The 23,063-nt window shown below is 46.7% G+C and overlaps 1 protein-coding gene across 2 annotated transcripts in view; it reads left to right on the forward strand.

Moving 5' to 3' along the window:
- Positions 1–6,091: 6,091 nt before the first annotated feature.
- Positions 6,092–23,063, forward strand: part of GAL3ST1 (galactose-3-O-sulfotransferase 1) — a 113,351-nt gene continuing 96,379 nt past the window's right edge. The window contains exon 1 of one of the 2 annotated variants that reach the window (XM_075319952.1): positions 6,092–6,372. The gene's annotated coding sequence lies outside the window, so the exon portion shown is untranslated. Of the gene's footprint in view, positions 6,373–6,410; positions 6,488–23,063 lie in introns of those variants that run through there. The other variant, XM_075319953.1, reaches the window with a different exon arrangement.

The following is a 23,063-nucleotide window of genomic DNA, read 5'->3' on the forward strand; positions in this document are numbered from 1 at the left end:
ATCAAGCAGCGCTCCGCTCTTTTGAGCCCGCATGGCTGCCACCACCTCCAGCATCTCCGCCTTCCACTCCTCGACTCGCTGAAAGTATTCCACCCGCAGAAGCTAGCACAGCCTCTGGACCTCCGCCTCTAGCCTCTCCGCGGTCCAGGTCCCTTGTTGAACTGGGACACTGACACGATCCCCTGGAGAAGACAAGTTGCTTGTCACAGTCATGGAGGCATTCTGGTGCAGGGCCTCCGGGCTCCCTGCTTCCGTTTCGTTTTACATTCTGGATACTCCCAGAGGTCAGTGCTTTCTTTTCGCGCCTTTTTGGTCCGCTGTGGCGCAGTTATTTTTCACAGCAAAATGGCGGCGGTATTTCAAACAATAAAGTTCAGTCCAAATAACACAGTTTTTAAGGCACACGTTACCCGGTTTGATCGGGTCCAGTTCAATCCTGTTTGTGGCACCAGGAAAAAGGGTTGTAGCACCCAGGGATATGGGGTACTCGGTTGCGGGCAGTGTCCCTCCGCAAGTAGGGTATTGCCCCGGCGGGTGTATGGTGCGGTGGAGCCTGGTCTACTCACTTTTCAGGTGTTAACTGGTTGCCCGAGGCCGGCTGATTTCACCTCCAGGTCCCCTTCATCCCAGTGCCAGTCAGATTCTCTGGTACATTCTTCCCCTGCACCTGTCTCTGGTAAGTGGGTCCCCGTGGTATGGAACACTGAGGGTCCCCGGTTTGTGGTTTGTCCACCTCTGTCCACCTGACGGTAGCGTGAACCCTGTGGGGTTGGAGTCTCTGGTCCTGTCCCCGGTTCTCTCTTTGCTACTGAGTTTTCGGATTCTTTAGGGTCAGTAAGGTCCTTGATGGACCTCTTTGCTGTGCAGGTGTTAACAGGTCGGCTTGAAGCTCTTTCCTGTCCTAGGATCCTATACCCCATCGGTGCGTAGTTTCGGGAGTACTTCACTGGCAACCACCTCTACTGGATACTAGGTCACCGTTAACCCGAGTCAGGGTGTCACTTCACTTCCACCTTCACACCTCTGCTGACAACACTCAACTGAACTACATTTGCTCTCTTTCACTGCAGACTCCCTTTTCATACACCCTTCCCCTGTTCCCGACTACTCTCCACAGTCTGCTCCTCCAACTTGGTCAACTAGTGGACTGGAGTGGCTCCACCTCTAGGTGGCCATCCATGGTCCCACCGTCGGTAAGTATCATTGTATGGGGGATTGTTGGGGAAAACTGGGATTACCTGGGCTTTTGTTGGTACTGGCACTGGGGTTCTGGGTACCTAAAAGGGTAGGCCCTGCATCCTGGTGGGGATGCAGAACCTTGTAGCACCCTGAGGGTCTCAAGGGCGCTACAAACCTACTACCTCATTGCGGGTGGAAGGAAACACAGGATACTGAGCCTGCGGTTAGACTGATAACCCAACCAGGTTCGTACCTAGGACCTGATTCTCCACCTGAAGCTCAACATTTGTGGAAGGAAAGGAGTAGGCTGTATATCCAACAAGGTAAACTGTGTATAAGTGTTACTAACCCAAAGACCTACGAGAGAGTACGTCAAGTAGTAGTACCCAAAAACCATGCCCAGATGGTACTAGAAGCATACCACAATCAGGCAGGACACTTCGGGTGGAAGAAGTTGGAAGCATTACTGCGTGACTGGTTCTACTGGGTTGGAATGAGAACCACCATAGAAAAATGGTGCAGAAACTGTAGTCCTTGCAATCTGAGAAGGAAAGACTGCAACTGCCAAAGAACACCGCTGCGAAAGACTGTAGCGAAAACCTTCCAGGCTTACTTTTGTAGACCTCATGGATACCCAGAGCAGGTATTAACAGATCAAGGTTCAGCGTTTGAAGTGGAAATCTTTCAAGAGTTTTGTAAGCTATACGGCTGTAAAAAGATCCGCACTACACCTTATCCCCCACAGACTAACGGTATGTGGGAAAAAATAAACCAAGTAATAATCGACCTAGTGAAGACTTTACCACTAGAAGAAAAGAACATGTGGGCAGAAAAACTACCTGACTTAGTGGATATGTATAACCACATCCCTGTAAGTTCTACCAACTGCACACCAGCGTATCTTATAAGAGCAAGACCTAAAAGCTTGCAAGTTGATCTAGAAATGGGAGTTGTTATTACAGAAATCGACTCATCAGATGTTGATTGGGACTTTAATCGCCAAGAACAATACAGAAGAATACAAGAATGTGTTGAAAGAAGGTTAACTCAAAGTTGAGAAAAACAAGAAAAGGATTATAACAAAAACGAACAAGGTGTTTCTCTAACACCTGGAGAAATGGTTCTCAAAAGAAAAAGAAGAGTGTATAAACTTGATGACCAGTGGGAAGCAGAACCCTACACTGTGTTACCTTCTAATTCTGATAACAAGAAAACGTGCTTAATCAGCAAAGATAAAGGAAAAACTTTGGCACATGTCTCAAGGGATCATTTGATAAGATGCCCAGAACAATTGAAATCAAAAGAAGAAGTTCCCTGTACACCTCAAATACCAGAAAAGAAAGAGCGGGTGATACATACAATACTTGGAGACTTTCCTGAGAATGAGCCTCACTACAATGGAGCCATAATTGTACCAGTCATCACTTTCCCACAGCCAGTGGAAGAATCAGTTTAAGTTCCAGAAAAACCACCTGCTGTAGAAGAACCAGAAGAGTCTACCAACAGGGGATCTGTCAGTTTAACAAGAAGACCAAGAGGTCGCACACAATCACTTAGTCAACCTACAAACATTAGTGGGATAGTTACACCAGATACCAGAGCACAACAGGGACTAGATGAGACACAAGAGTTACATAGATCCAGTCGTAGCAACTTTGGTCAGCCCCCACTCAGTTACCAAGAATAGGGAACCATAGAGGAATAAAAATGGTTATGCAATGTAAATATATGTATTAATGTCATTAACCTAAAAATGTTAATACTGTTTAAAAAAAAAAAAAAAGTTAATATAGAAATGGACCAAAATTGCTGGACTAGTAGTAGTAAAAAGTTTCCTTTGTAAATAGTTGCACCAGTTGTGCATACTACTAGAGTACAACCTTGAAAAAATGACTCTCATTAACACCACAAGCAAGGAGAGGAAAATGTCGCAGGAAGGGTCTGCGGCAGAGGCGGCCAAGACCCAGTCATCATAGAAACCGGCGACATGCCTCCTAGGTGTTTTGGGACCAGGACCTTTGGATGGTAGTTGATGGGAAGGGTACCTTTTGCACCAGTAGTCCTGTTTTGAAACGTTCAAGAAAAAGTGCCTCCCCTGCGTGGGACGGAAGTTAAATGTTTGAAAATATAATTAAAGTGTTAACCTGTATTTACCTTGGCAGCCCGAGAACGTGCTGGAATTCACCAAGGGGGAATGTAGCGCACCTGAAGCCATCAGGAGCTACAGGGAACTGCATCTTTGCCAAAGATGCAGGTCCTAACCCATGGACCTGGAAGACCAGTGCTGGTAACATCAAAACATTCAATTTAATCCCTGTTTTACCCCTCAGAACTGGTGATGGGCTAGGGTTGGACCCAATGGATGGCCACTTAGAGGTGGAACCGATTCAGTCCACTAGACGATGTCCAGGGAGGAGAGGCCAGGGCAGTCAGTGAGTGAAAGTGAAAGAGAACGGACGTACAGGACTGACGGAGAGTATAGCGGTGACCTGAGGGCCCAGGCGAATGGTTGCCGGTGGAGTACTCCCGGAACCATAGCACCGACGGGGTACAGAGCCCTAGGTCAGGAAAACGCTCCAGGCAGACCTGATAAAATCTGCACGGTGAGGGGACCATCCAGGACCTCACTGACCGTAAAGTTTGGGACACAATAGGAACGGGAGAACCGAGGAGCAGGAACAGAGAAACTGACCCCACAGGGTTAAAGCTACCTGTCATACGGACTAAGGCTATGTGCCCACGCTGCGGAAAATGCGCGGATTTTGCCGCGGATTTCTCGCGGAAAAGCCACGGATTTTCCAGAAATCTGCAGCAGAGCTACTCCCCAGCCATTTCTATGGCATTTGGGAAATGCTGTGCCCACGCTGCGGATTTTTCCGCAGCGGAAATCGTACGGATTTTCGTGCGGAAAAATCTGCAGCATGTCAATTATTGTTGCGGATTTCTCCGCAGGGTCCCATATACTTACCTGCCTTGATAGAGACCCGAGTCACTTTCTCCATCCGGTGTAGCGGCAGCAGCGCGGTGGATCCAGCCAGGTACAGGACGGAAGAGGTGGGCGGGGCCTGCACGAGCTCCGGTCATGTGACAGCCGGAGCTAGTTCAGGCCCGCCCACCTCCAGCACAGTGAACCAGACGCTGCCTGACAGTGACCCGGCCGCCGGAAAGCGAGGTGCTGCATGATGGAGGTAAGTATGAGCACCCCGATCACTGCAGCACTTGTTCTGCATTGAGGATGCAGTGCCGAAGCCATGGTACTGTATCCTCAATGCAGAATGCCCGCACCATAGCCGCATGACATTCCGCTGTATATCCGCAGCATTGAAATAGAGAAAGTTCTGTTGCGGATTTCTGGGAGCTCCTGCGGAATGTCTTGCGGATATATCCGCAGGACAATGTCCCCATGGGCACATAGCCTAAGACTGAAAGGCAACCAGGAGGGGACCCCCAGACGCTCCAAGCCATGGGGACCCACCAACCAGAGACAGGTGCAGGGGAAGAAAGTCACCAGGACACCATATCGGCACTGGAACTAAGGGGACCAGTGGTGAGGACCAGCCGTCATCAGGTTACCAGCAACCCAGTATGAGTAAAACACCAGTTACACTGCAACCCTTCTGTGTGTGGTCTACCTTCTTTCTGCACCCCGGCGTCACTGACGGACTCAACCAAATATTTACCAGGCCCTATTTGCCAGGTCCTACTTGCGGAGGGCCGCACCATCCCGGCTGCCACTAATATCAGCTCCAGTGAGAGACTGTGCAGCGGCGGCTCCCTCTCTATGACCGCAACCCACAAGTGGTGTCATGACAAAAACTATTATTATTCTATCCTGTCAATACCCTTCTTTTAATAGCAAGCCCCCAGGGTCACGGAACCAGGCACCAGCCACCACACCTGTGACACTTCTCCAGTACATCAAGGCCCGGGACTGAGTACCCCATAGCTATGGGGCGCAACGATTGCAGTGCACTTGGAAGACATCTGTTGTTTCACGCACACCCATAGACTTGTATGGGTGCACGTAATTCAATATATGCTGCCAAACGGAGCATGCTGCAATTATTTTCTCATATCAAATCGGCATGAGAAAAAAAAATCACAGATCTGACCTGCATCATTAATTAAGCTTGATCAGAGTGCATTTTCTCGCATTGCACACCTCCATATGCGCCAGTGTTAGCATACCCTAACAGCGACTTCCAATTCATATATAAACCCCACTGTGATCTGGCAAGTCAAAATTTCATATACCTGAAACAGAAGGGGATCATCAGAGTGGTGCTGGATACTGAGGAGTACAGCAATCAGTAAGCATTTTATTGCAAAGCACACCCATATAGTTTATTGGAAGTGCTTTTTTAATGGGGATATTTTAGAATTTAATTGTAATGACTTTATATTTTTTTGTCTTGAGCACCTTTAACAATTACGACAGCCGCTGCAACAAATATGAATTGGCATCTCGGCAGTCACCCCTTGGACATGGCCCAGCGCCCCCTGTGACCCCAGCCTTCCATTAATAAGTGATGGGTGCGGTGTCATCTTCAGTCCTAGGTTTGGGTGTCAGGTCCTAGTTGCACATTTGTAATCTACAGTACAGCTCCTTTTTATACACTTGATATTTGATGGATTTTTTCTTTATTTGACAAGCAGTAATCATTCCCTGTATAACATGAGCACAGCTCTGCTACATGCTGCATAATGCTAACACTATGTGTGACACCCACCTGTAGCTCCCAGTCTCCCCTCCCAGTGACACTGAGACCCCAGAGATGGCTACTGAGACTGCTATTTGTTCTGTCAGCAGATAAGAGAAGCCTTGTTCTCGCTGGACGCTGAATGGACTCTCTGTGCCGAGGGAGAAAAAGGGAGGAGACGGAGAGTTATGAGGGTGGTGGGGGAACCGAGAGTTATTAATTATATATTAGCCAGGAAGAAAGTGATACTGTAGAAAGCGGCAGGATTGAAATGAGTTCATGTTCTGAACTCCACGAATGGAGTCCGTGTGAGGGAGGAAAGTGACGGTGAGGGGGAGAGACAGAGTCCTGTCAGGGGAGAGGCGAGGCGGACAATGCTGTAACACGATATGGCTCCCGGCTGCCGACTGTGTGAACTCTGAGGTATGGCACACTGCGCCATTGGGCAGTAGCACGGAGCCTTTACCTCACGGATACCGAGCACCCTGGCGAGGTGAGTGCAGCGCGGCAATGCATGGCCGCCCGCCCCTCACTGAGGGACCTTCTGTTATGTGCACTACTCGTCTCTTCTCAGCCTTCACTAACTTCTGCACTTACAACATATAAAGGTATAAAATGGAGGTTTATGTGGAGTTTATCACCTTGTATTACATAGAAGTGTTACAGAAGTTGTGGCATTTTCCTAAAAGCTAATGTGTGGTTGTTAGTAGCAGTAACTATGTATGGCAGTTATTACCAGTCAGAGGCAATTTATTTTATGGTAGTGACTGGAAAAAAAAAATGCTTTTCTCTTACCAATATATTATATTATGACTGTTAAGCTAATTGCTTGAAGATTTAATGAGAACATCATCATTGTGTGCTTGAAATGCGGTATAACCTAGCATTATTAGATATGTGGTATCCACAGCATGTCTCCATTTTCACCACAGAAATAGAAAACCTTCAACTCATTTAGGCAGATAGTAAAGCAGCCGGCATATAGTCTCCCAAAATGTCTCCAGTATGGCCGGCTATAGCCTAATTATCAGTTGCAGCAATGCCACTGAGATTTCTTGGGCTGCTTCCACCCTCAAAGGGAACCAAACATCAGGATTTTCGTGTATAAGCTGCAGCCAGTGCAGTACTGGCACTATCAGGCACAGTGTGTACATACCATCAGGGGGCAGCTCGGGTGTTTAGGCTGTGAAATCCAACTTTATAAATTTTGAAAAATCAAGCACTTTTTGATTGACGTGTGCACCACTCTCCTAATGTCCGGGCGGGTTATGCACATGTATCCCCGCCCCCCCGCCGCCGCCTATTTCTCCCTCTCTCTGGTTGTATTCAAATTTCTCTCTTCAGAAACATGGCGCCGGAGTTAGCGCCTGATCATAGCGCTACCATGTTTCTGAAGCCCACAGTAGCTAGTATTACCTGCAGCTACGATATCGTGCCGCCCCAGGACACCGTGACCGGGTCTCGCAGCACTGCGGTCACGGGGTCATGTGAGTCCATTGTGAACTTACCTCACCTGACCCCCGATGTCGCTGGCAGGCTGCTGTCGGCTTTTTCCTGTGGCGTCCCGGTGTCCTAGGCGGCTGCTCTGCTGGCACGGTGTCCTGGGGCAGCACGATGTCGTAGCTGCAGGTAATACTAGCTACTGCGGGCTTCAGAAACATGGCGCCGGAGTTGGCACCTGCGCATAGCGCTTATCTCCGGCGCCATGTTTCTGAAGCCCGCAGTAGCTAGTATTACCTGCAGCTACGACATCGTGCTGCCCCAGGACACCGTGCCAGCAGAGCAGCCGCCTAGGACCATGTTTCTGTAGAGAGAAATTTGAATGCAACCAGAGAGAGGGAGGAACAGGTGGGGGGGGGCGGGGATACACGTGCATAACCCGCCAGGACATTAGGAGAGTGGTGCACACGTCAATCAAAAAGTGCTTGATTTTTCAAACTTTATAAAGTTGGATTTCACAGCCTAAACACCCGAGCTGCCCCCTGTTGGTATGTACACACTGTGCCTGATAGTGCCAGTACTGCACTGGCTGCAGCTTATACACGAAAATCCTGATGATTGGTTCCCTTTAAGCCATCCTGAGGGTGTATGAAAAGAGAGAATAGATCCCGTGATCCCATCGTACTGTTAGGGTGAGAACGCACTTTGCGTTTCCACCTGCTTTTCAGCTGCGTTTTAGGTCCGTTTTGAGAACCACCTTTTTATGCCAAAAGGCATGCGTTTTGACTTTCCATCAAAGTCTATGGAAAATGGGGATTTCTAGACCGCACTTTGCGTTTCTAAATGCTGCGTTTAATTTGCATATTTTGTGGCAAAAACCAAGCATTCAAAGAAGCAGCATGTCAATTGTTTTTGCCATTTTGGGTGCGTTTTGCTAACATTGAAGTCAATGAGAAATGGCAAAAACCAAGATTCCTTCAAATTCCTGCGTTTTACCTGCTTTTTCAGTGCAGAAAACATGCTTTTTGGACATAAAAATAATGATTTGATATGTCCCTTTACACACACACAAAATCCGACAATTAAATTTATGAAAAATATGCATTTTTTGCTATATTTCCGATAAAATTATATTACCGCTATAATTTTATGAATTATATCTAATTTTATTATTTTTCCCATTAATATAGATTTTTTTCCCTTTTTTTCTTTTTTTTCATTCTTTTTGACTGTTTAAACTTTATTAGGCAGTGTCTTGATGTTCAAAATGCATATGTCAAAAAGCAGGTGAAAACGCATGTAAAAAGCGCTGAAAACGCATCAAAAACGCGGTAAATACGCATGTGTTTTCAGCGCTAAAGTTCAGAAAAAGGCAACTTTGGTCAAATCAATTAAGCCAAAAGGTGCGTTTTGAACTGCATGTAGGTGAACGCAAAGTGCGTTCTCAGCCTTACCCCTCTATAAATCACTTGTAAGGCCACATCTGGAATATGGGATCCAGTTTTGGGCTCCACATTTTAAAAAATAAATTCAGAAGTTAGAATCAGTGCAAAGGCGGCTAGCGAGATATTAGGCTGTCTGCACACGTGCACACGGTGCGTTTTGGCTACATTTATTCTAGCAGATTTTCACAAATCTGAAAGGAAATTCTGATGCCAGCAAAGTCTATGAGAATTCTGAAGTGCTCTGCACACATTCATGGATTTTTTTTTCCTTGAAGGTTTAGATGCAAAAAAACCCTCTGCAGCATGTCAATTCTTTCTGCATTTTGACTAAAGTAATGAAAAAAACTCAATAAAAAATTGTGGCAAAAAAATTCCCCTGCGTGGGACGGAAGTTAAATGTTTGAAAATATAATTAAAGTGTTAACCTGTATTTACCTTGTCAGCCCGAGGACGTGCTGGAATTCACCAAGGGGGAATGTAGCGCACCTGAAGCTATCAGGAGCTACAGGGAACTGCATCTTTGCCAAAGATGCAGGTCCTAACCCATGGACCTGGAAGACGAGTGCTGGTAACATCAAAACATTCAATTTAATCCCTGTTTTACCCCCCAGAACTGGTGATGGGCTAGGGTTGGACCCAATTGGTTTTTTTTTTTCCTTGAAGGTTTAGATGCAAAAAAAACTCTGCAGCATGTCAATTCTTTCTGCATTTTGACTAAAGCAATGAAAAAAACTCAATAAAAAATTGTGGCAAAAATACTTGTTTCTTTCAGCAAGAATATACAGAATTGGGTGCAGATTTACTGCAACCAAATCTGCAATGTGTGCACATAGCCTAACAAGGAGTGGAAGTTTTCCCATATGATGAGAGGTTGGAAAAGTTGGATTTGTTTAGCTTAGAAAAAAAAGACATCTCAGAGAAGATCTCATTTATATGTATAAATATATGTGTGGTCAATATAAAGGACTGGCACATGACTTATTCTTTCCGAAGACTATGCAAGGACCAGGGAGAGCTTGCTGTGAATGGAAGAAAGGCGATTCCGGCAGCTAAATAGTTAGAGCTGTCAGATCGTGGAATGCCCAACCACGAGAGTTAGTATTGGCAGACACTATAACAGCTATTTAAAAAGGGCTGGATGATTTCCTCAGTACTCATAACATTATCAGATATAGATGATTTAGTAACAGAAAAAATGTATAAATGGTGGAGAAAGGTTGAACTTGGTGAATCTAGGTCTCTTTTCAACCTATAATTATGTAACCCTTGGGCACCCTTCTAATTTAGACTACCCTTGGGCCAACCTCAGACTACACTTGGTCCAACCTCAGACTACCCTTGGGCCACACTCGGGCTACCCTTGGGCCACAGTTAGACTACTCTTGGGCCAACCTCAGATTACCCTTGGACCAACCTCAGACTACCCTTGGGCCAATCTTAGACTACCCTTGGGCCACACTGGGGCTATCCTTGGGCCAACCTCAGACTACACTTGGTAGAACCTCAGACTACCCTTGGGCCAATCTTAGACTACCCTTGGGCCACACTGGGGCTATCCTTGGGCCAACCTCAGACTACACTTGGTAGAACCTCAGACTACCTTTGGGCCACACTCCGGCTAGCCTTGAACCACCTTTCAGCCACCCTTCACCCTTGGGCCAACCTCCACTCAGCCCCATGTGGGCATGTCAAGTTTTTACCTGCATTATAAAGTCAAACAATTATAAGAAACAATTATAAGAAACAAGACCATAGAGCAAGTAACTGTCTCCAAAGATAGTCTTGTTGGATCTTTGAGACCCATTTTTGTGCCTTGTCCATGGCCAACCTAGGAATCCAATACTACTTTGATAGGACAATTGAACACTAGATTGTAGTACTTTGTGCACTGAGAACTACACTTTCCAGTCAGTGCAACAATATAATATATTGTTAAAAAAGAAAATCAGTATGGCACAAGCTAAATACGGTGGAACCTTGGATTACAAATACGGGAGTGTGCTCTTAACCCCTTAACGACCGCCAATAAGCCTTTTAATGGCGGCAATTAAGGGTACTTCTTCCGATCCGCCGCTTTTTAACGGCGGTCGGAAAAAGGGGTATAGCGCCCCCCAGAGTCAAAAAATCTCCGAGGTTTCAGCTACCGGGGGTAGCTGAGACCCTGGAGATCATGATTCGGGCCGGTTTTTCCGGCCCCCGCTCATGTGATCACCGGTATACACCATATACCGATGATCACATTACAGTAAATGACAGCGCCGGTAAAAAATGATTTATCTCCCATCTGGCATGATCAAACATGTCAGATGGGAGATAAATCTTTTCCCCGGTCCCCCGGTGTCCCAAAGTGCCCCCCCAACCACCAACCCCCTCCCGAAAATCCAAGATGGCGGCGCTCACAGTAGCGCGCCGGCCGCATTTACCCTTTTCCTCTAGTTTCTGTCGTATGTGCAATTACACATGCGACAGAAAACTGCTCCCCAGGCCCTGCCAGTTCATCCCCTATTCCCCCCCGGTGTTCCCCGGTGTCCCCCGTACCTGTCGCAGCTCTGATCCCCCGCGGCCCCCTCCTCCTTCACAGTGCACGCCGGTCACACGTGCAGAGCAGCTGACAGCTCAACTTCCTGCCTTCAGAAACGCTGGCTGCTGCTCGCACTCTGCAGCTGTGACCCGGGGAGAGTGGGTGCAGATTCTTTGCACCCACTCTCCTCAAAAGGAGGGTCTGCACTCCTAGAAAATGGGGGATACGTTCCCTGAATGTGCCCCCCATATTCTAGAAGGTCCAGAATCGCCATGGGACGTCCAAAATGGATTACAGGGGATTTTTTTTCCTTTTCAATAAATTGGTGAAAGAGGGAATGTTTTGAGGAGTGTTTTTTCAAATAATTTTTTTTTTTTTGCTGTCAATTTTTTTTTTTATTACTGTCAATTAGTTATGTCTGGTATCAAATAGACGCCGTGATATCACTAATTGCTGGGCTTGATGCCAGGTGACATTACACATCTGGTATCAACCCCATTTATAACCCCGTTTGCCACTGCACCAGGGCAACGGCATGAGTTGGGGCGAAGCGCCAGGATTGGCGCATCTAATGGATGCGCCACTTCTGGGGCGGCTGCGGCCTGCTATTTTTAGGCTGGGAAGAGTCCAATAACCATGGCTCTTCCCACCCTGAGAATACCAGACCCCAGCTGTCAGCTTCACCTTGGCTGGTGATCTAATTTGGGGGGACGCCACGTTTTGTTTTTTTTAAATTATTTATTTATAAATAATTAAAAAAAAAAAAAAACAGCTTGGGGAGCCCTCCAAATTAATCACGATACAAGAGAAAGCTGTCATCTGTGGTTTGCAAGCTACAGCTGTCTGCTTTACCCTAGCTTGCTATCAAAAATAGGGGGGACCCCACGTCATTTATTTTAATTATTTTTTTTTTGGGGCTAAATACAAGGCTAGGCACCCCTTAGTGCCACATGAAAGGCACTAAAGGGCGCCAGCTTAGAATATGCAGGGGGTGGGATGTTATATATGTTTGACATCTATCCATTCATCCATTGTAGCTTTTTACGCTGTGTGCCCACAATCAGGGTTTGCAGCATTTTGGGCGCAGAGTGTTTTCCCTGCGTCCATAACGCTGCGTTGTGCAGTAGAAGCACAGTGGAAGGATTTTTAGAAATCCCATGCCCACTGTGCTTCTTTTCTCCGCAGCATAAACCGACTTGTGGTGCAGCTTCCCGAGCCTCAGCATGTTCATGATGCAGGTAGAATAGAGCTAAAGTCCACAGCAGCCTGAACCCAAATACTGGGCATGGGCAGCTGCGTTCTCCCGTGGACAACACTCACATCTCTGCAGGAAGGTGACACTGTGTACTAGACGCCATATCGCTGGATCATGGCCACATAGCCTAACAGTGAGAATATTGTTGCTACAGCAACATTTTTGTGAAGTACCTGTGGATTCAAAATGCTTACTATACTCCTGAATAAAATCCTTGAGGGGTCCAGTGTCCAAAATGGGGTCACTTGTAGGGGGTTTCTGATGTATCCAGAAATGATATTATGATGGACCCAAGGGGCCCTGCTAATGTGACATGGTGCCCGCAATTTATTTCAACTTTTCCAAAATTCAAATGGTGCTCCTTCCATTCCAAGCCCTCCCATTTATTCAAACAGAAGTTTTTGGCCACATGTGGGGTATCCCTGCGCTCACAAGAAATTGGATAACAACCTGTGGGGTCCACGTTTTGTTGTTGCCTCTTGAAAAAGTGAGAAATTTGATGCTAAATCAACATTTTTGTGAAAAAAATGAAAATTTCAATATGGCAACCTAAGCTTATCAAATTCTGTGAAGTATTCGTGGATTCAAAATGCTCACTATACACCTAGATAAAAGCCTTGAGGTGTCTTGTTTCCAGAGTGGGGTCACTTGTGGGGGATCTCCACTGTTTAGGCTCTTTAGGGGCTTTCCAAATGCGACATAGCGCCCGCTAATTATTCCAGCCAATTGTTCAGTCAAATGGCACTTTTTCCCTTCCGAGCCCTGCTGTGCACCCAAACAGTTGATTTCCACCACACATAAGGTATCAGCATACTCAGGAGAAATTGCACAATAAATTTTATGCAGATTTTTTTCCTTTTACTCTTGTTAAAAAAAAGCTATCTGGTTGAAGTAACAATTTTGTGGTAAAAATATATTTTCACAGCTCAACATTATAAACTTCTGTGAAGCACCTGGGGGTTCAGGGTACTCACCAAACATCTAGATAAATTCCTTCTGGGGTCTATTTTCCAGAATGGGGTCACTTGTGGGGGACCTCCACTTTTTAGGCACCTCAGGGGCTCTCCTAATGCAACATGGCATCCGCTATTGATTCCAGCCAATTTTGCAGTCAAATGGTACTTCTTCTCTTCCGAGCCCTGCCGTGTGCCCAAACAGTTGATTTCCACCACATACAAGATATCACCAAACTCAGGAGAAATTGCACAATAAATTTCATGGTGATTTTTTTCCTGTTACACTTGTGAAAAAAAAGCTACCTGGTTGAAGTAACAATTTTGTGGTAAAATTTTATTTTTTTATTTTCATGGCTCAACGTTATAAACTTCTGTAAAGCACCTGAGGGTTCAGGGTACTCACCAAACATCTAGATAAATTCCTTGAGGGGCCTAGTTTCCAATATAGGGTCACTTGTGTTTTTTTTTTGCTGTTTACGTACCTTAGGGGTCCTCCAAATGCGACATGGTGCCCGCAATCTTTTTCAGCCAAATTTCCTTTCCAAAATTCAAATATTGCTCCTTCTGTTCCAAGCCCTCCCATTTCTCCAAACAAAGGTTTCAGACCACATATGAGGTATCACCGCGCTCATTAAAAAGTGGGTAACAAACATTGTGGTCACATTTTTGGAATTACCTCTTGAAAAAGTGAAAAAATTGATGCTAAAGCAACATTTTTGAGAAAAAAATTAAAATTTTCAATATGACAATGTAACGTTATCAAAATCTGTGAAGTACCTGTGGGTCCAAAATGCTCACTATACCCCTAGATAGAAGCCTTAAGGGGTCTAGTTTCCAAAATGGCATCACTTGTGAGGGGTTTCTGCTGTTTAGGTACCTTAGGGGACATCTAAATGCAACATGGTGCCCGCAATCTATTTCAACCAAATTTGCTTTCCAAAATTCAAACATTGCTCCTTCTGTTCCGAGCCCTCCCAGTTGTCCAAACAAAGGTTTCTGACCACATGTGGGGTATTGGCGCGTTCATAAGAAAGTGGGTAACAAGTTTGGGGTCCATTTTGTTGTGTTATTTCTTCTAAAAGTGAATAAATAGTAGAGCAACATTTTAGGTTAAATTTTATTTTTTGCTTTTTTTCATTCCACTTTGCTTTAGTTCCTGTGAAGCACCTGAAGGGTTAATAAACTTCTTGGATGTGATTTTGAGTACTTTGGGGGGTACAGTTTTTAGAATGGTGTCACTTTTGGGTATTTTCTTTCACCTAGGCCTCTCAAAGTCACTTCAAATGTGATGTGGTCCCTAAAAATATGGTTTTGTGAATTTTGTTGAAAAAATGGGAAATTGCTGATGAACTTTGAACCCTTTTAACCTCCTAACCCCAAAACATTTTGTTTCAGAAATTGCGCTAATGTAAAGTAGACATGTGGGAAATGTTATTTATTAACTATTTTGTGTGACATAACTCTCTGGGTTAAGGGCATAAAAATTAAAATTTTGAAAATTGCAAAATTTTCATCAAATTTCCGATTTTTCACAAATAAAAGCAAAACATATCGTTCTAAATTTATAACTATCATGAAGTACAATATGTCACGAAAAAACAATGTCAGAATCACGGGGATCCGTTGAAGCGTTCCAGAGTTATAACCTCATAAAGGGACATTGGTCAGAATTGCAAAAAATGGCCTACAAAACTGGCTTCGTCCTTAAGGGGTTAAACGAAGTTAGATCTCGTGCGCGCGTTACATTTTTTTTTTGCGTTTCTGCAGCGTTTTAAGCTTCAGCGTCACATTGTCAAAATGCAGGCGTTCTGCTTCCCCAGCAAAGTATATGGGAATCATGCAAAATCCGTGCGCACAATGCTTTTTTAAACGCAGCTTTTTGATTGTCAAAAATTTGACAAAATCTCTGCGTTTAAAAGAGCAGCATTTCAATTCTTTTGTCCGTTTTGGCAGCGTTCTACACCCATTGAAATCAATGAGTTGTTGAAAAATGCTACCAAAATGCTAAGCAGTGTGTTTGCAGTGCATTTTTGTTGTGATCCACATGTTTATTTGACATAACAAACGCAGGTCTTTCAGTCTCTCTCTGTCTGTCGGTCTCTCATTCTGTCCGTCAGTCTCTCGCTGTCGATGTCTGTCTCTCTCTGTCTGTCCATCAGTCTCTCTCTCTGTCGATCTCTCCCTCCCACCCCCTCTTTCATACTCACTGATCACCGGCGCGGCACTGCATGGCATTCACACTGTGGCGGCTTCTCTTTTGAAAATGCACATTATTCCATCTCGTATTCCCTGCTTCCCCCGCTCACCAGCGCCTATGATTGGTTGCAGTCAGACATGCCCCAACGCTGAGTGACAGCTGTCTCACTGCAACCATTCACAGTCGCCGGTGGGCGTGTCTATATCGTGCAGTAAAATAAATAATTATAAAAAACAACGTGAGGTCCCCCCCAATTTTTAGACCAGCCAGGGTAAAGCCATACGACTGAAGGCTGGTATTCTCAGGATAGGGAGCTCCATGTTATGGGGAGCCCCCCAGCCTAAAAATATCAGCCAGCAGCCGCCCGGAATTGCCGCATCCATTATATGCGACAGTCCCGGGACTCTACCCGGCTCATCCGGAATTGCCCTGGTGCGGTGGCAATCGGGGTAATAAAGAGTTAATGGCAGCAGCCCATAGCTGCCACTAATTCCAAGGTTAATCATGGCAGACGTCTCTCCGAGATACCTTCCATGATTAACCTGTAAAGGGTACTTTACACACTGCGACATCGCTAACGATCCCATTAGCAATGTGAAATTCTAGATCGCAAGTGCGATCTGTTGAAGTCGCACATAGGTCGTTTTACGCATGTGCGATCTCGAAAGATCGCACTTGCGATCTAGAATTTCACATCGCTAACGGGATCGCTAGCGATGTCGCAGCATGTAAAGTAGCCTTAAGTTAAAGAAAATAAACACACATCCAAAAAATCCTTTATTTGGCATAAAAGACAAAAACCACCTTCTTTCAACACTTTATTAATCCCCAAATACCCCTCCAGGTGCGACGTAATCCACATGAGGTCCCACGACGCTTTCAGCTCTGCTACATGAAGTGAACAGCGAGCGGCCACAGACCACTTCTGTTAGCTCCACAAAGCAACTGAAGTGAGCCGTGCGATCAGCGATGACGTCACTCAGGTCACCCGTGGCCACCGCTCCCAGGTAGAGGACTCCAGCTGTGGCCGCGGGTAACCTGAGTGATGGGCACCGCTGATCGCGCTGCTCACTTCAGTCACTCGGGACTTGCGGTCACAGGTGAGTCTTTCATGTGTGACCACAAATCAGGCTGCGACACATTGGTGTCACGCCAATATTAGACATGGCCACCATGAATTTCTAGTAAAGATAGAAAAAAAAACACAACACACAGAAAAATATTTTTATTAGAAATAAAACACAACACAATTAGCGACTCCATCTTTTTTGAAATAAAGAACCCCCCGTCCCCTCCGTAATCCTGGGTCAAGGGTCCTGCACCGTCCAATCCGGATCCAATATCATCTAATTGGTTTGCTGGAAGATGTGTCAGGCTCAAGGATGTGAATCACATGACACCATGAATTTCAGGCTTAGGGCCTGTTGATAATATACAGCTAGCCCTAACCCCATTATTTCCCAGCGAGCCACCCAGCACCAGGGAAGCTGGAAGACTTGGATACAATGCCAGAAGATGGCCTTCTATGAAAGCACCATTTTCTGGGGCGGCTGCGGACTGCAATTCGCAGCGGGGGTGCCCAGAAAGCTTGGGCACCCTGCGCTGAAGATTCCAATCCCCAGCTGGCTAGTTGTGCCTGGCTGGACCCAAAAATTGGGCTAAGCCCACGTCATTTTTTTTTTTAATTATTTCATTATATTCATGAAATAATTAAAAAAAAGGGCTTCCCTATATTTTTGGTTCCCAGCTGGGTACAAATAGGCAGCTGGGGGTTGGGGGCAGCCGGTACCTTCCTGCTGTATCTGGCTAGCATACAAAAATATGGCGAAGCCCACGTAATTTTTTTTGGGCAAAAAACTGCATACAGTCCTGGATGGAGGATGCTGACCCTTGTAGTTCTGCAGCTGCTGTCTGCTCTCCTGCATACACTAGTGGATGGGGCATGCTGAGCCTTGTGGTTCTGCTCCCCCTGCCTCTCCCTCCAGCATACAGTCCTGGATGGAGCATGGAGCATGCTGAGGCTTGTAGTTCTGCAGCTGCTGTCTGCTCTCCTGCATACACTAGTGGATAAAGTATGCTGAGCCTTGTAGTTCTGCTCCCCCTTCCTCTCCCTCCAGCATACAGTCCTGGATGGAGCATGCTGAGCCTTGTAGTTCTGCAGCTGCTGTCTGCTCTCCAGCATACACTAGTGGATGGAGTATACTGAGCCTTGTAGTTGTGCTCCCCCTGCCTCTCCCTCCAGCATACAGTCCTGGATGGAGCATGGAGCATGCTGAGGCTTGTAGTTCTGCAGCTGCTGTCTGCTCTCCTGCATACACTAGTGGATAAAGTATGCTGAGCCTTGTAGTTCTGCTCCCCCTTCCTCTCCCTCCAGCATACAGTCCTGGATGGAGCATGCTGAGCTTTGTAGTTCTGCAGCTGTCTGCTCTCCTACATACATTAGTGGAGAATGAAGAACATATCGAAGAAGGAAATGACATCAGACCTTTTTTTTTTTTTTTTTTTCTCGACAATCTTTAATGGCATTGTTCACTGATAAAAAAAATCACAGCCAAAACCGCACCAAAACGCGGTAAAACGCATGCGTTTTTTGATGCGGGTTTTTTTGCCGCGGGTGCGAACGCATGCGGTTGTGTATGAAGCACATAACCGCATGGTGTCGCGCTTCCATTGTAAATGAATGTAACTGTACTGCATGTGTGCCGGATCCAGCTTCCGGCAAAATACCGGAGTTGTGAAACTGGCCTAAGAGAGTGACAGAGCTTTAGCTCCAGGGTTTCGTGGGCCTCGGGCACACGCAGACTTGCACATACACAAACATGTACAGAAACATGCATACAATACATATTTGAAGACAAATTCACAAACACACATACAGACTTAAATCTATACACAGTCATATACACTGACATACATACTGTAGATACACACATCTTACATGCTCACACAGACACATTAGAGATATTTTTACTATGGGGAAGTCGGCAGCTAGCCTTACTCACCTTACTCACCTCCCCCGCTTGTCTCCGTCTAGCTCCTCACGGGTATGTGGCTGTTCAGGGCACGCTGCTTGATGGCTGTCACCTTAACAGACATGGCTGAGCACTGTACAGCCATGTCTGCTAGCAGTGATGCTGCCAGGCCAACACTATGCCTTTAATTCTGTTTGTGTGTGTCTCTACTAGTAGACAGCACAGTGCACACTGAGACTGCTGTGTATACATCACAAGAGACATGGGGGCTACAGTATATACATCACAGAAAGGGCTGAGGGCACAGACATTACTAGGGGGAACAGACATTACTATTTACATAGACATCACTGTCATAGACATCAGTGAGGGGCATAAACAGCACTGAGGTGCATAGACAGCACTGAGGGGCAAAGACATTATTGGGGGCATACATGTTACTGGGGGACATACACCTTACTGAGTGGGGCATACATGTTATTGGGGTCAGTGGGGGACATACACATTACCGATGTCAGTGGGGAGCATACACATTACTGGTGACAGTCGGGGGACATACACTGTACTGGAGCCAGTGGGGGCATACACATTACCAGTGCCAGTGGGGAGCGTATACATTAGTGGGGCTAGTGGGGAGCATATATGTTACTGTTCCAGTGGAGGGCATACACAATACTGGTACCTGTGGGGGGGAGGGGGCATACACCATTCTGGTGCCTTTATAGTGAAATATATTTTTAGCAACGGAAATAATTTTCCATATTATTTGTCTGCATGGGTCTAAGCATATATTTTTAATTGACAAAATTGTAAAAGCTATAATTGTAGGAATTCATTAGAAATAAAGCGAAATTAATTTATATCCACAGCACTTTACAGACGTCATCATCACTGTCCCTATAGAGCTCACAATCTAAATTTCATACCAGTATGCCTTTTGAGTGTGGGAGGAAACCCACTCAAATACAGAGAACATACAAACTTCTTGCAGATGTTGTTCATGGTGGAATTTGAACTCAGGACCCCAGCGCTGAAAACCAACAGTGCTAACCACTGTGGAAGGGATTGTCTGGGACAATTTTATTTTTTTACTATGGACCTAAGAACTAACAGGCAGGTAATTGCTAACTACCTGTTTGTTCTATACAGCGCAGAGCTCCTGCCAGTGATTTTTCTGCTTCACTTCAATAGAGCAACACTTCCTCTTTCGGGCTGTTCTGTCAAGGGGGCATGACTGCCAACGTCATGATGATGTACAACCGGCTTCCCGCAGTTAGGCTGCAGAGAAACTACTGTCAATCAGCATGATGTCGACAGTAACACCCCATCTAAAGAGTAAAGCGGAAGAGAAGCAGCTACTCTGTCAACGTGATGTCAGCAGACTGAGGAACTGTCTGTGATGCTCTGTAGTTAGCAACTAACTGCCTGTTATTTCTTAGACCCATAGTAAAAAAACCCATAAAATTGTCCTAGACAAGCCATTTACCCCCGTGACCCTCCTGACTAGGCCAATTTTACAATTATGACCAGTGTCACTTTATGAGGTAACACTTCAACAGATAACAGTGATTCTGATATTGGGGTTTTTTTTTGGTGACACATTGTACATTATGATAGTGGTAAATTTAGGACAATATTTTTTGCGTTTATTTGTGAAAATATCTGAAATTTGCCAAAAATGTAGAAAATGTTGCAATTTTCAAACTTTGATTTATGTCAAAGTTTAACAACATTTCCCACATGTCTAATTTACATCATTATCATTTTTGAATTTTTTTTTGTTAAACTTTTAACCCTTGTAACTTTCTATCAGGGATTTCTAATTTTTCCAACCAAATTATTTTTTTTAGTGACTACATGACATTTCAAGTGACTTTAAGAGGCCTATGTGACAGAAACCAGCCAAAAGTGACACCATTTTAAAACTGCACCTCTCAAAATGCTAAAGAAAAACAAACATTTGATGTTTATTAACCCTTTACATTCTTCACAGGAATTAAAGTGATGTGGAGGAAAAATGTAAATTTTCCTTTTTGTAAATTACACCCCTCAAGAAATTTACCTAGAGGTGTGGTGATTGCCTTGAATCCACTTATAACGTTGAGCCATGACAATAAAAAAAAAATGGCATTTTTCCCACAAAAATGTTGCTTGAGCCCCAAATAGTTCATTTTCAGAACAGTAACTGGAGAAAATGGGCCATACAATTTGTTGTGCAATTTCAACTGAGTACATAAATGTAGTGGACAAATACTGTTTGGCCCACGGCAGGGCTTGGAAGGCAAGAAGCCCTATTCGATCACAGATTTAGGAGCAATAGTCTACTGGAGGCACCATGTCGAATTTGATGAGCCGATATGGTGCCAAAACAGCAGAAACCACCCACATGTGACCCGATTTTGGAAAGTACACCTCTTGAGGAATTCTTCTTGGGGTGTAGTGAGCATTTTAAACCCACAGATGATTCGCCCGATGTGGGCTCACTCAATCTCTGCCTGCAGCCCACAGTGGGCGGTCATGTTCTGTGCCTGTTTACTGTCACTTCAGATGATTTAATTAGCCCTATTTTAGTGCCATTTTCACATTATTATACATTCAAATTTATTTATCATTTATATTTTTATAGGTGTAAATTTGTGCATATATCATCATTGGCAACCTACGCTATTACCAGGGGCATAACTACCGCGGTCGCCATTGCGACCAGGCCCGGGAACTTAGGGGCCCGCGGCCGCCCGGCAGTTCAGCAGCCAGCTCCTGTCAGTGAGGGAGGAGCTGCGCTGATCTGTCACAAACCACGCGGCGGCTATATGACCCGCTGCCGCCGCCGACACTGGGCCCCCCTGCCTGGTTTCAGCGGCGGCAGCGGGGCCCCTTCCCGGGGCCCCCTCCCCCACCACCGCGCACAGTAATGTTCAGTTAAAGCATAGAGCTGCCGTCGGCACTCTATGCATCATCATTCCCCTCCACCCCCCCTCCGTGCCTGCGCGGTGACGTCACTCCTGTGCGACTGCTGTGCTCAGAGTGCACAGAGCGCAAGACGGGAGGACGCCGACCGGAGCACCGGGAGAACAAGAAGGGGGGAGGACGAGCAGCGGCTGGGGAATGAGGAGAGCAGTGAGGTCGAGCAGTTGCTGGGGAATGAGGGGAGCAGTGAGGACGAGCAGCGGCTGGGGAATGAGGGGAGCAGTGAGGACGAGCAGCGGATGGGGAATGGGGAGCAGTGAGGACGAGCAGTGGCTGGGGAATGAGGGGAGCAGTGAGGACGAGCAGCGGCTGGGGAATGAGGGGAGCAGTGAGGACGAGCAGCAGCTGGGGAATGAGGGGAGCAATGAGGATGAGCAGCGGCTGAGGAATGAGGGGAGCAGTGAGGACGAGCAGCGGCTGGGGAATGAGAGGAGCAGTGAGGACGAGCAGCGGCTGCGGAATGAGGGGAGCATTGAGGACGAGCAGCGGCTGGGGAATGAGGGGAGCAAAGAGGACCAGCAGCGGCTGGGGAATGAGGGGAGCAGTGAGGACGAGCAGCGGCTGGGGAATGAGGGGAGCAGTGAGGACGAGCAGCGGCTCGGGAATGAGGGGAGAAGTGAGGACGAGCAGTGGCTGGGGAATGAGGGGAGCAGTGAGGACGAGCAGTGGCTGGGGAATGAGGGGAGCAGTGAGGATGATGAGCAGCGGCTGGGGAATGAGGGCAGCAGTGAGGACGAGCAGTGGCTGGGGATTGAGGGGAGCAGTGAGGTCGAGCAGTTGCTGGGGAATGAGGGGAGCAGTGAGGACGAGCAGCGGCTGGGGAATGAGGGGAGCAGTGAGGACGAGCAGCGGATGGGGAATGGGGAGCAGTGAGGACGAGCAGTGGCTGGGGAATGAGGGGAGCAGTGAGGACGAGCAGCGGCTGGGGAATGAGGGGAGCAGTGAGGTCGAGCAGTTGCTGGGGAATGAGGGGAGCAGTGAGGACGAGCAGCGGATGGGGAATGGGGAGCAGTGAGGACGAGCAGTGGCTGGGGAATGAGGGGAGCAGTGAGGACGAGCAGCGGCTGGGGAATGAGGGGAGCAGTGAGGACGAGCAGCAGCTGGGGAATGAGGGGAGCAATGAGGATGAGCAGCGGCTGAGGAATGAGGGGAGCAGTGAGGACGAGCAGCGGCTGGGGAATGAGAGGAGCAGTGAGGACGAGCAGCGGCTGCGGAATGAGGGGAGCATTGAGGACGAGCAGCGGCTGGGGAATGAGGGGAGCAAAGAGGACCAGCAGCGGCTGGGGAATGAGGGGAGCAGTGAGGACGAGCAGCGGCTGGGGAATGAGGGGAGCAGTGAGGACGAGCAGCGGCTCGGGAATGAGGGGAGATGTGAGGACGAGCAGTGGCTGGGGAATGAGGGGAGCAGTGAGGACGAGCAGTGGCTGGGGA

This window comes from Anomaloglossus baeobatrachus, chromosome 1, assembly GCF_048569485.1.
Source record: "Anomaloglossus baeobatrachus isolate aAnoBae1 chromosome 1, aAnoBae1.hap1, whole genome shotgun sequence".
Classification (NCBI taxonomy): Eukaryota; Metazoa; Chordata; class Amphibia; order Anura; family Aromobatidae; genus Anomaloglossus; species Anomaloglossus baeobatrachus.